Raw genomic sequence first — 15,812 nt, 5'->3', positions numbered from 1 at the left:
AGCAGAAAATTTGGGCGCCAGTGGCACCGTGTAAGTTTGAGCACCGACATGGGCACGCACAGGAATTATGGCTATACATGGACATGTGGGTGGCGCCCACAAGTCAGGTGTTGGGGGGATGGTTAGGGTTAGGCATCGGCGGGGGGGAGGGGGAAGGTTGGTAGTGGTTAAGGTTGGTCATTGGGGGAGGTTTCTGAGTGAGAGTAGGGGGAGTTTTAGCTGTAGTAAAATATTGGTAGTATTTACTGATATTTTACTAAGAAATATTACCACTGTAATTGGTAGAATTTCAGTAAGGTCACTGATATTATACTTTAAGCTATTGCCCTGCCCCCTTATTTCCTGGTGTCTTTTTTCACATGCCCCTGGCAAAGGAAATTACCCACGAAACCCCCACCCTACCCAAACTTAAAGTTGGGCCTGAAATTTAGAGAGGACAGAAAACAACCGGTTACAACGCCACTCAAAATAAAGAGATAAAAATAAATTAAATTAAATTGCTACAACACATTGGCTACATTTAACATATTTAGGTTTAGGAGGTTTTATTGACCTTCCATGACTTTTCCATGAGGGTTTTTTTTTTCTTAGGAGCAGCCATTGCATTTTCATATGGTAGCACAGTATGTGATTTGAGTTGATTTGAGATCTAGTTTTGCAATGTGCCAGAACCTATAATAATGTTTTTTCACTGCACGTAAACTTTTGTGAAACATGAACGGCCGTAGAATAGAATTTTACTTGGTTTCAGTCTCTTGATGAGAATCATTTTTCTTTTTCTTGCAGTTATTTTGACATATGATCTTTTGTAAAAGCTTTCCTGCCTTCGTTTTCAGCATTTTCCCCAAGCAGGTCTAATGAGAAATGAACTTGTCTTTATATTTGGCAAAATTTCAAGTGGCAGGGCTTTTGCTTCCGCCTACTGTTATTTTTTTTTTTTGGGGGGGGAAGAAGGTTACCATTTTTAAGTTTAATTTCCTGACCCCATTGGGAAAGATTGACAGGTTTCCATGAAGATGTCAGTCATTTGTCTTGGCATTTTTCCAGTATTCCAAATGTGCTCAGCTGAGATATGTTAAGCATAATCTCTCTGTACGCTCTATAATGCAGATAGGGTCCTATCCAACACAATACCCCCACCATCCATTCCTGCCAGCAATGTGTTTTTTTACAGATGAGCAGGGATTTTGATTAGCTCTATAATATGATCTTTCTGGGTTATAATTTATACGTGATGCATCTGCCATGAGCCTGTTTGGTTATGCAAGATCATTTTCTTCTCAGAAAGGTCACAGTGACTGGCTTCAGTAGACACGTGTTGCTCCAGGTCTCATATGTGTCAAAATACACTTGTACTTCTTTGGCCAAAAGTTCAGCATTTATGTGAATAGCAGGAGTAAAAATAGGCTTAAGGAAGGAAAACACTACACTATGGAAACTGGCATATAAAATTGCCCCTGTCACATTTTACTCACATCCTTATTTATAATCTAAATATGAGGTTGTGGTGCAGATATGGAGGGAAAGTGTCTTGTGCAGCACACAAATAAATACTGGGAAAGTGAGTTAGAAAATGTTATTTGCAGCAATACATCCAAAAAGAGTTGTAGCAGAACACATAGAGCAACATGATCAGCTTGATGAGGTAATTCCTATGTGTCCTTAAAGGGACCCTGAACTGTCGCTTAAAAAAGAAAACCGGACTTACCTGGGGCTATCTCCAGCCCACCATAGCCCGCGAGGTCCCCGGCATGCTCTTCGGGGTTTGGAGTGAAGTCCTGTGTGATCGCCCCCGCACTGCGTAGCTGTCGCTCTATTGCACCGGCCACCATAAGAGCCCTGTGTATGCATGGTTCTCTAAAGACTGAATCGCATGCGCAGGGCTGTTACGGCAGCTGGCGCAAAAACGAGTCCGCAGTTGGCGTGTTACTGGAGCTGCCAGCGGGACAGCGGAGGGGGCCAGGAGGATGCCGGGGACCTCGCGGGCTACGGTGGGCTGGAGGAAGCCCCAGGTATGTCTGGATTTCTTTTTTAAGCGACAACTCAGCGTCCCTTAGGACCAATGCTGTACATAAAGGAGGGGTTTGCAATTTTACTCATGTAATCTTACTAACCATTAATTTATGGATCAGTCATATATCACATATTTATCATATTTATGTGTCTGACTTATCACAACTAGCTGGTGTTGCGATTGCTCAGTAGAGATGTGGCGAACGGATCCCGAACCATTCGCCGGCGAACATCTCTAAATCCATGGGGGTTTTACTACTTCCGGGTCGCTCTGACCCGGAGTAGTACGCCTGCGCTGCCCGGCGAAGCGCGTCCTAGATCGCGCTCCTGTTGCCGGGCACTCTCTGCGCATGTGTGTGACGTCATGAGTGACATCACGCTCATGCGCAGAGAGTGCCCGGCAACAGGAGCGCGATCTAGGACGCGCTCCGCCGGGCAGCGCAGGCGTACTACTCCGGGTCATTGCGACCCGGAAGTAGTAAGAGGCCCAGAGAGGTTCGCCAGGCGAACGGTTCGGCCCATCTCTACTGCTCAGCAGCAACATCCCAGTTAAGGGAGCATATGAACAAAAACAATAAGCCCTATGCCTTCTGGACATTTTTTAATGGCCTGGCTTCAGACCAGATTATGGGCATGTTCAGCACCTTTAAGCATTGGTTTAAATGTGGCAAAAGCACATGCCCTAACACCTGGGTACCATGTGCACGAGTAAACATATGAGGGTCAAATACACAGCTGAATGGGGGCCCAGAGGACAGAGCAGCTGGGACACTATGCCTGCCCCACTGTTAATCCTCCACTTCTACCTGCCAGGTAGACACTCAAAAAGAGATGTGCCACCTCCTGGTTTTCGCTGTGAGCATGAGGCCACTGGGCAGGAAAAAGGGGTTGCCTTTCAAGATGAGAGATGTGACCCAACAGGGCTTGAAGGCAGTGTGCTGAGAAACAGTGTATATGAAATTACTTAGTCTCTCTTCACTAGAACAAACCTAATATCATAAGATGATAGACCCAAACCTCTAATGGGAGAGAGTACCTATACATCAACTCCCAGATAAAACCTCTGGCAGACATTAATGTTACATTAGGTAAGTCAGAAGCCAGAACATTAACCACTTAATGACAACCAGACTTATAAAAACGTTCTGCCAGAGCCTCTTAACGGCTCCAGGACGTTTTTATAAGTTAAACAATGCTGCTGCCACTGTGCGCGTGCACGCTCCTGTGCGAGCATGTGCGTTCCCGTGCGAGTGCACGTGAGATTAGTGAAAAGAAAAAAAACACCATAGAAAAAATACGCCTTTATTTCCAAATAATATATTATCACCATACTTTGTACTAGGGACATAATTAAAATGTTGTGATAACCAAACAAATAGGCAGATAAAATGTGTGGGTTTTATGTACAGTAGCAGTGTTTATATTAAAACTATAGGGGATGAAATTGGAGAAATATTGTATTTTTTTTCCCTTGTATTTCCCTTGAAAATGCATAGAAAATAAAGTTAATTACTGAAAACAAATATCAACCCCAAAAAGCCTAATTGGTGGTGGTGAAAAAAACAAGATATAGATCATTTCATTGTGATTAGTAGTGATTAAGCTATTGGAAAATGGAAGGGATGAGCACTGAAAGGTGAAAATCGCTCTGGTCCGTTAGGGTAAAAAATGCTTTGAGGTGAAGGGGTTAACTCTTGTCAAAATGGGTAAAAAGTCAGGGGATCCACTTCAGACACGCTGGGGCAGACACTAGAGAATAAGGAAAATATGTTCCTACACTTTGCAATGGAGGCCTGATCTTGCAAATGGTTGATTACTGCCTAATCAGAAATCGATTGCTAGCTAGTAGCATGGGCATACCAAGTGCAAGAGGAGCCGTTGCGGCTAGAGGGGCCCACTCTTTTCTTCCTGTCTCAGACTGTGCAGAGTAGTGCAGTGGAGCTTTACCTACTCCAACGCTGGGTAGGGGGAGAGGTGTGAAGATCGGACACCACTAAAACGGTTCAGATCTATGGCAGGTACATTGAAAATTAATGCAATTGTACAAGATCCAGCAGCTGATTAAGGGTCTGTACACACTGCTGCGCTTGCGCTGCGTTTTTTAAAAACGCATGCGTTTTTAAAATCGCAAGGTCTTTTGAAAAAGAATGAAAATCGTGATGAGCTGTACACACTGGTGGGATGCATTTTTAGAAAAACGCAATTGCAGTGCCTGCTGCGCTTTTTTAAGTGCAGCGCTTGAAAAACGCATGAAAAACGCAATGCAATGCGATTCCATTGCGTTTTTCAGAAGTCAGTATCCCAAAAGACTCTGCAATTTCCTGATTCCTGTTGAAATGCGAACTAGAAAAAAAGCAAAGGATTCTTTAGCCAATCAGCAATTACAAGAAAAACGCAAATGCATCAAAAACGCAGGCAAAAGCGCATGCATTTTTAAAACTACATGCGCTTGCGATTTTGCTTGCGTTTTTCAGTGTGTACAGGCCCTTAGACACCTCTCAAGACTTTGCACCATTTCTCAGTTCACTGTGTCTTCACAGTGCTTCAAAGAGGCATATTTTTTTGTTTTTTATTTAAAAGCAAAATTCAGTAGCAGATCCACATATACTATTAATTTTTGTTAACATTCATTAATTATGCATGTTTTAGGTTGACCACAGTAGTTTTATTTTATCTCAGGTGGTGAACTTTTCACAGAATAAGTAAAGAATATAATTGAATATATTGCAGTTATTCACAGTATAAGGCAACTAAACTCAGTCTCAGGGGAGTATGTAACCAGTCAAGACCATTCATTGTATTGGAAATGACAACAGCCTCTGGCCATGCTATTATATATCATATGCAGTAGCTTAACTGCATATCACATACTCTACAGTATTATAAAAATCAAAGGAAACAAAATAGCAGATGCCCTATTGATATTTCCCAAACAAAGTCCCATGCTGTCTGAGTAGCTCTTCCCAATTAGTGTTTCATTTGTGATAATAGACAATAGCCATTACAGTTGAGGCAAAATAGAAATAAATATCAGTTTAGCGTGAACACAATTAAACAAATGAAGGATGGGCAATTACATTCTAAAAATATCAACCTAATATGGTAGTCATTTCTAGCTTATTGCATTTACTTCTTTATTCCATTATTTCCTATTATCAGCGAACTCTTATCATTAAGCCTCAGCTGTAATACACGTCACATCTTTAATATCAGAAATTGCAAAAGTCCATGAATTAGATCTTCAAATGACGTTACTACATCACCATACACTGTGTGGATGATATATTAACTGCATATTGTTATCTGATAAAATAAAATAAGAAAAACAATGACACATTTTTACGTCATTTAGATAAATCTTCTTTGCACCCCCCCACACCTTGTATTGACAACTGAAGTAGTAGTATCGCTAATTAAAACCAGCTATTTCTTTAAAGTAGACCACAGTCTTGAGAAGATGAGCTAAGATTCTAAATGTCCTTTCCGTAGCTGGTAGACATGATTTCATCGAGGGGAATATAGATTTATCATTAGCCTATGTATTCACCTGTAGGCTTAATGATGAGTTATTTGGAGAAGTTTGTTTTAGGCTGCCTACTTTCCACATCTTCATAAAATTCATGGACTTTTGCCAAAGTCAATGGTATTTATTTCATACAATCTGCTGCCTAGAACAAAAGAAGCAGAAGTCTCAGATAAAGTGATTTACTATTTTAACGGTGCCAGCAACAGCACAGATACAGTGTGTCGACTTTTAGCTACTTATATGGGCTTTAGTTTGTTAATTATTTATAATCAAGGTGAACAGATTATTAAAGTGGAAGTCAGTTTATTTACAGTACTTAAGTTCCTATAAGAGCACAGTTTATGACTTTAAACAAAAATCAATAATTTTTTCATGTTTTACAATGTAACAGAGCCAAGGTGAGGTAGGTGAAAAATGTCTTAGCAACAAGCGCCACCTTGTGGTAGGCTGGAAAAATAACACCACTGTGACTGAAGAATGATTTTCTTAATTAATATGGGTTCAAAGCCACTTTAAAAATCCGCTCTAGTTTAAAGGACTCTATGTAAAACTAGCTACAGGTTCCTTAAATTGTTAAGCTGTATCACTGAACAAAAAAACATTAAAAAGCAGGGGTGCTCGGATACCACTTTTCAAAATCCGAATTGATCCGGATCCGGATACCCAGATATCCAGATCCGAATTGGATATCCGAATCCAAACTTTTTGGTATCTGAGTAAACTCGGATATCCGAACCCAATCCCTTTCGGAGGTCTCTCTCTCTCTCTCTCTCTCTCTCTCTCTCTCTCTCTCTCTCTCTGTCTCTCTCTCTCTCTAGGCTTGGCTGCCTTCAAAAGGGATTTTTACCATTGAAGGTGATTTTAGCTTCTGCTCGGATATCTGAACTTACTACCCGCCCGGATTTCGGATTTCAGGTCCCCCTCATTGCTACTACTACAATAGACTGCAGATCTGTGTGACCCGCAACTCCATTCTAAAGGGAGGAGAGCATCTCCTGTAGCGGCGCATTACAAGTACTTACTTCCTGTATGTGCGCAGTGAAGGGAAAAGAGTGGGTCCCCTGGTAACGGCGCATATACAGGAAGTAAGTACGTCTTGTAATGCGCAGGGGCGTCGCTAGCCCTATTTTGGGGGGGCCTATGCCCCCAATCTGTCCTGGGGTGCCACGGATCTCTCGGCCGCCGCTGCCCCGCTCTGCCCTGCTCCGCTCCGCTGTCCCCGCTGCCATTCAGACCTCGATCAGTGCCGGGCGACCAGATAGAGCAAGCGCTAGGACCTAGCGGACACCGCTGATATGCGGAAGTGACATCACTTCTGCATATTTGTGCCCGGCGCCCGCTCTATCTGGTCGGGTCGCCCGCTGATCCTGAGGTCTGACGCGGCAAGGTAGGTGGGGTGGGGAGCGCGCCTGTCACTCACTACCTAACGGGGGTCCCTGTCACTCACTCACTACCTAACGGGGGCCCCTGCTGTCACTCACTACCTAACGGGGTCCCTGCTGTCACTCACTCTTTAACTGGCGGTCCCCGCTGTCACTCATTACCTAACGGGGGTCCCTGCTGTCACTCACTACCTAACGGGGGTCCCTGCTGTCACTCACTACCTAATGGGGGTCCCTGCTGTCACTATCTAAACGGGGGTACCTGCTGTCACTCACTATTTAACTGGGGGTCCCTGCTGTCACTCACTATCTAACTGGGGGTCCCTGCTGTCACTCACTATCTAATTGGGGGTCCCTGCTGTCACTCACTATTTGGGGTCCCTGCTGTCACTCACTATCTAACTTGGGTCCCTGCTGTCACTCACTACCCAACTGGGGGTCCCTGCTGTCACTCACTACCCAACTGGGGGTCCCTGCTGTCACTCACTACCCAACTGGGGGTCCCTGTCACTCACTACCTAACTGAGGGTGCCTGTCACTACCTAACTGGGGGATGCCTGTCACTACCTAAACTGGGGGCTCCTGTCACTGCCTACACAGGGGGGCTCCTGTCACTAACTGAACTGGGGGGCTCCTGTCACTACCTAAACTGCTATGGCGCTCGGACTCCAGGCACCTTTGGAAAATAGACACTTCTATTGACCTGAGGAAGCGGTTTTGACCGTGAAACGCGTTGTCTGTGCCCCCAAAAAATTTTGATTATACAAGTATACATCTTGATCTGTATATTTCCTATAAGGGCCATCTAGAAGGTAGGATCACACTATTTTGTCTCTTAATGTTGTACCTACCATATAGAACCATAGATTTCAATTATCCTACCTGGCGCCTCCTACCATACCTAAAAACTGTTAGTACCCCTTGATCTTAGGGGAAGATCAACGTCGGAGAATCTCCGATGGATCTGCCTTTTTGGGGAGCGACCAAAAGAAGATTAAAGGCCGAGTGGGGACGGTATTTCCCCACCAGCGAAAACGAGTGGTTGCCTCAATCAGCAACCCACTCTTGTGAGTATAATACTTACTGTCTTTGTGAAATGAATTCCGTACATAATAACGTGCTGCACTAGATTGGGCTCCCGGACCCCCTGTGTTTTTGTCTTCTACTACTACTATTGTAGGAGAGTGATCCATTTGGTTGAAGCAGGTGTTTTTGGAGCACAGGTGCCTGTCACTTCTATGAATACCCATGACTGTAATACAAGTTTGCGGGTATGTAGTACTGGGGACCTGAGTTTTGATGCATGACAGGGGCACTCGGCTAAGAGGAAGACTCAGTTCGGTATTGAGTTCAGCTACACTGTAACCAAACTCATATAGTGGAGATGGATATAGAGGAGATTAGTGTTATGAGAGGAGAGGGGAAGGTTAGGAGAGAAAAGAGAGGCTAGTGTTAGGCGTTAAGAGTGAAGGTGGTTAGGAGATGAAAGGGGGGTTAGTGTTAGATGTTAAAAGAAGGGTGGTTAGTGTTAGGAGATGGAATGTGGTACAAGTATTGCCAAAAACATAACTTTGCCAACTTCCGGCACCAAATAAGACACAACCATAACAAATGTACGTCATTTGGTTGTCAGTATGCTTTGGGCTAGCAAATTGCAGCATTACATAATTGACAATATTTTGGTATACCTCTGTGCTAAAAATATATTTTCTATAGCCTATTAGCAAGGCTCATACTGTATACATGCAAAACAGAAAAAACTCCCATTACATAACACACGTAACTGTTTTCTGTAACGTTTGCGGGATTTTATTTCCGTGGTCAGTGCACAGAACGCGCGCCGACACTACGGAAATCCTCCACGAACGTGTAATTGAGAGAACCCAGGTTAGGTGCAATGCACCAGCAGAGGGCAATTCCCACCGGCAGATGGCGCTGTGGAGTGCAGACGAGCACAGCCTCTGCACGGCCACAGATGCCAGATGGTAATTGTACAGATTTAAAGCAATGCAGGGCTGAACAGCCCTTAAAGAGAAGAGCACAGAGACAGACTAAATGTGTGTTCCCCAAACTAGTCGCCACCCAGCGACGGTGAACACACATTCGCAGAAACAAAGCGGGAACGCAATCGCAAGAGAGAGACGATTGCCAAAAGTAACACAAAGCTGATCAGAACAGAACACAAGAGTAGCAAAGGCACAGCAAACAACAATGAGAAGGTAAAGAAAATAACAAACGCTAGCTAAACGCGAACAGCGCACTCATTCGCAACAGCGAACGCATTTATGGCGCGGCCTCTGCACGATAAGCGCAAGAGAGACAAGCGTGCCACCCTAACTAACCAATGACAGACAAACACGAAATAGAGAACGCAAATGCTTGCTAAACCGTTACCTCACCGAGCCCACAGCAAGCGTTCATACAAGACAGACAGACGAACGGATAACAGGAATAGGATTGATAAGATCCACCGCTCTTCCGCCAGAGCGAGTGCGATCCGGGTTCAGGGATAGGACAGGAAGGATCCACTGCTCTTTCCGCCAGAGCGAATGTGAACCAAGTACCGAAACAGAGCTAGCAAGATCCACTGCTCTTTTCCACCAGAGCAAGTGTGAAGCAAATAGAGAAACAGATCTAGCAGGATCCACTGCTCTTTTCCACCAGAGCAAGTGTGATCCAAGTACAGAAACAGAGCTGCAGGATCCACTGCTCTTTTCCACCAGAGCAAGTGTGATCCAAGTACAGAAATAGTCTTAGCAGGATCCACTGCTCTTTCCGCCAGAGTGAATGCAATTCATACAGACAAACATATGGGGCTACCAGTAGCAACCACTGCTCTGGTTAGCACCCCTGAGGCAGAGATACAGAAGGAGGCACTGCCACTACCACTAGGGCAAGTGCGATCCAGACAGATAAACAGAAGGGGCTACCAGTAGCAACCGCTGCTCTGGGTAACACCCCAAAGGCTGAGATACAGAAGGAGGCACTGCCACTACCATTAGGGCTAATGCAATCCAGACAGATGAACAGAAGGGGCTACCAGTAGCAACCGCTGCTCTGGTTAACACCCCCAGACATACAGAACAATTTCCTGTCGCTCACCGCTGGCGACAGGATCATCGCAGCAGAGAGGCAACACAGACAAAACAGATAAAGCAACCTGACTGCACTAGAGGAGCTGCCTAGTGCAGTTCCAAGAAATACTCTAAGATAAACCTTAGCAAACAAACAGGGCTGATACTCTAGGAGAGTTCATCAGTAACAAACCATGAAGGATGACCAGCAAAGGATTGTGGGATCACATGGTATTTATGCTGCAAGCCTTCGAAGGAGGCGGCTAGGCAATTTGCATGTCAAATGTATGCAAATTCCTCAGCAGCAGAGCAGGTCAGAAACTTGCAAAGAAAAGACAGGTCTCTTTTCCAGAGACCTGCAGCCCTCAGACTTAAGGAATGGTCAAACAGCTGTCTGCCCGTGCAGCCAGCTGAGCGGATCATTACATTTTCATGCTTTTAAACTCATTTAAAAGATAGCAAATAAGTAAATTGTAGTGAGAGCTACTTGTTTTTCTCTTTATGGAATGTGCGCTTCTTTTCTGTAATTTGAAGTTTACACATCTTTCACATGTAAACAGTGCTTGGAAGAATTTTATTTAAATTATCATGGCTACAAATAACTTTATCGTGGTGCAGACCTTGAAGTTAAAATGCCATGTGCTAACAGGGAACTTTGAATCCTGTCTTGATCTCCCTCAAGGAATATTGAAGGATTAACTGACATTACAGAAGTGCAAATATTTCCCCTGTGAACACAGAGGTGGCATCTACCATGTTGATATTTTCACAGATAAAATTATAGAAAGAGATCAGAGATTTTCCAGAGGTACTGAAGAAACTTCCCTGAACTAATTATGGGACAGCCCATGAGAATGCATTTCTGAACTGGAATTCACTTACTTCTTACTAACATACTTTTCTTGTACAATTTCATTTTCCCACAGGATGATAAACATGTTGGCCATCAGCTTGTTTCAAATGAACATTTCTTCTTAGCCATTATTGATTTTAAAAGCACACTAAGAACTGCAGAGTTATATAGTCACAAGACAGTACAGCCTTTGTAGGGCGTGCAGCTTTCCTCACAGTACAGTATTGTCACCCCAACCCTCATGCATTCTCCTAGATATAAGATATATCGGATGTGACTTTCTATAGTAAGGTTTATTATTATGATTGAAAATGTATACAGTACAATACATGACATTCAAGTTGCTGACTTGACTGTCTCCTGTCACTATGCTGATGTGTTGACTAATCCTACTCATCTCCCACCCAAAATGCACATAACTTGCTGACTTGACTGTCTCCTGTCACTATGCTCATGTGTTGACTAATCCTACTCACCCCCACCCAAAATGTACATCTCAGTGCTACTTCTAAGGTCATAACTGCTCCACTTACATGTTGTTATGTAGCTCTGATCAGTTGGATTTGCTTAGAAAGGCACCACCTCTGCCTCCACCCTCAACCTCTAGTAATTGTTCAGTAAAGTGAGTGTAGCTAGGCCACAAACCCCTTCCTACCCCAATAATGTTCTAGTGTATTATACCCTGCTCCCTCCCCACTGATACCACCATTGTATTATACAAAGCACAGCCATAATTTCCTTGCCCCAATAGCAAATGTTTTAGTCATGTCCCACTCCAGCATGTGCTGCCATAACAGCCCTGTAACAAGGACAGCCATATTGTCGCTTCAATATCAAGTGTATCCACAATTTCTTCTCTTTAGCAAGTGCTGCTATTTTATCCAGCCATGACAAGTGCAGAATAATGTACCCTTATAGCACACACAGGCACAGTCAAAGCAAAGATCACCATTATGTCCTATAACATGTGAAACCACAAAGCTCCCACCATAGGTGAACAGCTCTTTAAAAATGTTATTGTATTGTGTTGTATATTATTACAAGCATAGCCATGGCTTTAATGCCTGACACCGCCCCTTCCATAGCAAGTGCAGCCACAATGCTGGATCATAGTAAATGCAACCATTATGTCCCCTCAGTAATGAGTGTAGTCATAATTTCCCCGACCACAAGTGCCTCTATGATTTCCTATCAAGATGTCACATGTCAGGTGTTGCAGATGGATGTGAGAGTAATGATGACAGGCCCCAGAAGGAGTAACTGTGTCACTTTCTTGGTCGATGTGCTGCTCTAGGAGGAGGAGGAGGAGGGTAGAGGCACTTGTTATAGTGGGTTTAATATGGTTGGTGAGCAGAGAGCCCAGAAATTGAATGTCATTTTTTCTATAAGGATAACTACTTTAAATTCTCATTTCAGAGAAATGTTGGCATAAAGGGTTTCTGCTCTGTCTTCATATCTCCTAATAGGAAGGTGACATGATTGCATCCTTGTTAAAGCGTTCATAGCATCAAATAGATTATTGTTGGTGGTGTTTTTTGGTTTGTGCTAACAATAATTGTAGGATTAGCTTTCAAGAGTGGCATTCTCTTGTTAAAATCAAATGGGAAACAGCACTGAAGGTGAATTCGTCCCAAATAACAGCAGTCATAAATAAGAGATTAGGAATTGAATAAGGGTAAAGACTCTGGTCTATTCTGAGCCCATTATCATCAGTGTATTAAGTAAGATTTCAATTCCAAGTGCAGAACTCTAGCCTTCTTGTGTATGGGTCTAATATTGTTCTTCCAAACTATGAAATGTTAATTTAAAAGTATGTGATAATCACCTTCCTTGTTTGCTGTTATTGTGTGTGGATTGTTCTCTTATGTAGTTTCTACAAACGTTCTCCTATATACCATCCCATTCCCCAACTTGCATTGTACATCACATATGGAAAGTGTAACACTGGAGGACTGGTTTTAAATGTAACACTTGCTTTGATATATAACTATTATTATGTATTTATTTATTGCAATATAGTTAGATAGCTGAAGAAGAGAGAGAAAAGCCAGAATTCAAGAGTGTACCCATCACTTTAGCTAGCCATACATCTACCAATTCTGATTCAATCGACAAAGCGATCGACTTTAGTAAGGAATCGACTTCAGTATGGTTGATCGAAAGTCAATCAACTAGTGACCCACACACTACAAATTATATCCTATGTGATTCACCTTCACATTCGATTTGACCGATGTTGTGTCTCCATGCTCTGAATGCAAAAATCGATTCAGAGTCGATCGAAGGACATGTGAACAGTAGCCGATTCCTATGACATTGACCGATATCTTGCATCCTGCTCAATCGACTAAGCTGGTCGATTCAGCATGAAATCAGCCACTTTTCATTGATTGGGAATTCTGGAACACACTCAATTCTCTCTCAATTCTATAAAATGATCGAATCGAATGGTCAATCGTACAGTCAAATCACTAGACATATGGCCACCTCTTTCACTATAGAAATATTTGGCCTTGTAGAAAATCTTGGCATCACTTGTCAGAGATGCCATTATCCAGTGGCGTAGCTAAGGAGCTGCGGGCCCCGATGCAAGGTTTACAATGGGGCCCCCCCAAGCACTCTATACATAACAACTGATACGGCGCACCAAAACCTGCCAAGGACAACCACAGTGTCAGAAGTGCCAGAATAGGATGGGGAACAGTTTGTTAATTATCACTACTATTCAAAGTATCTATAGAAGTGATTATTATGAGCACAGGATCAATAGAGAGCTAATACTGTAGTTGAGGGAGGGCCCTTCAGGGCCCCTCTGGCCCAAGGGCCCCGATGCGGTCGCAACCTCTGCAACCCCTATTGCTACGCCCCTGCCATTATCTTTCTGCAGGATAGAACAATTATTTTTAAATTGACTGACGTCTTCCACAGCACATTCCTTGGTCATGTCACTCACAATCTCATCTTAACCATAGTTTAATGTTCATTTTATTACCTAAGGCAAATTTTAGCTGAAACAATCTAATTAGCATTTTTTAGGAAGTTGGAGGAAAATGAAGTACTGAGAGTTATCCGAGGCAAATAAACGGGAAATGTACAAATTGTATGCAGATAGTATTCAGTCCAGGTGTTAAACCAGGGACTCCAGTGCAGTAAAGTGTGAGTACTTACTACTAATCACGGCTAAATGCAATGCTAGTCATACTGGCTGCAGAATCTCTTTAAAGCAAGATCCTCTTCAAAGATTGGATTGAGGCATGTCATAGACTTTGGATCTATTGAATAAAAAATTCAGCTGTTAGGATGTGACACAGGTTAACCACTTCAGTACCAGTGGTCTCTTGCCCCTTAAGGACCAGAGTCCACTGGCGGCCACGGGCTTGCCAACGTCACACTGCATGGAATCTCCACTAACACCGATCATGCCACTCACTCGTTACCTCAGTCCACCCGCTCTGCCATCGCTATGATAGCAGAGCTTGGTGAGCTGGTCAGGAGCCGATTACATTGGCTTCTGACCCTGTCATCAATGTTAGCCAATGTGATTAGATCACAGTGATCACGGGGTCAGGAGCCAATGAAATTGGCTCCTGACAGGCTCACAGAGCTCTGCTGTCATAGTGATGGCAGGGCAAGTGGGCTACGGTGAGGAAGAGAGAGGCGTGATCAGTGGTAGTGGCGAGAGCGTGTGGCGGCAGTGAGGTAAATCTATGCCCTGGTAGGGATAACAACTGCCAAACACGGTGTAGATTTCAATTTGTGTCATCTGAAAGCGGTTAAATACATCATAAATTCCAATATTCTGTAAAGCATATAGTGTATACAAAGTCTTAACATACATAAAGAAATAAGATCGGAGCTGCTAAAAAAATTTAGATGTAAGAATCATCAAATATCTCTGGATTTCGAACCGATACCTTTGGATGAATGGGTAAGGGGTTATGAATGGTTACCGTTAGATACTAAAGGGAGATAGATTGAAATTAGTGGATCGGGAAAAAATTGAGGCTGCCAATGAACCACGTGAACTGATTTTCAGCAGAACACTCTGCTGCCAGCATCATATAACATCAATAACCCATTCCAAAAGGCAGGGAGCCATGATGAACGGTTAACCACGCTCTCAATCATGAACGCATGTCCGAAAAATTGGTGGATATGTCCACTTGTGTACTCTACTATTACACATCTAAAAAATAATAGATGAGTTCTACTTTAATGTACTTATTAAAATAACTCTTCTGTTAGCTTCCAGTTTCTGTTGACCTTTGTCAAGGTAGGAAGGTCAATTCATAGTAAAACCATTATCTATAATATTAACATTTCATTAAATTGAATGTACATACACAGTTTTCTTCTTCCAGCTAATTAAATGCCTGGATACTCAGTCTGCTTATATCTAACTAGAGCTTTGCAATGATCAAATAACTCTGCCCTGTTACATATAATAGAAGATTATTATTTATGTTCAAACATTATTTTCAGATAAGTTGTGGGCTCTTCAACTCCTGATGAATACAATACTGCAAATTACTTAAGTACTGAACTGTACGGAATATTTTAAAACTAAAACTAAAATGAGATAGATGAGGAATAAAGGAGTGAAAATATGTCATCCATTCTTTCAGGATGATGACAGATTGAAATAATGAAACGCTCACTGATATTACTGTCAAAGTTATATTTGTGCATTGTAAAATATTCCAAATTAATTTATTTAATAAGTGGTGCAGTCTTAAATAAGAGCGAAATGCCCTTTTCACATAGTAATTGTGATACCTGTCATGGTAGATGTCTAGTAATTATAGGGAGGATTATAGACTTTTAGGGAACTTATAGTTATGACTTTTTAAAAATCTCCTCTTTTATTTAAAGCAGAACTATTACTGATTTTCCAAGTTGGCACAGGCAAATTCCTGTAAGGTCACAATATACACTAACAATAATATGAAATAGCACATGTCAGC

General features: G+C 42.7%; 1 protein-coding gene across 1 annotated transcript in view; it reads left to right on the top strand.

Moving 5' to 3' along the window:
* Positions 1-15,812, top strand: part of LOC137532788 (adhesion G-protein coupled receptor D1-like) — an 853,822-nt gene that overhangs the window by 487,375 nt on the left and 350,635 nt on the right. The window lies entirely within an intron of this gene.

Source organism: Hyperolius riggenbachi, chromosome 1, assembly GCF_040937935.1.
Source record: "Hyperolius riggenbachi isolate aHypRig1 chromosome 1, aHypRig1.pri, whole genome shotgun sequence".
In the NCBI taxonomy this organism is placed as follows: Eukaryota; Metazoa; Chordata; class Amphibia; order Anura; family Hyperoliidae; genus Hyperolius; species Hyperolius riggenbachi.
This window is presented reverse-complemented; position numbering and strand designations above follow the sequence as displayed.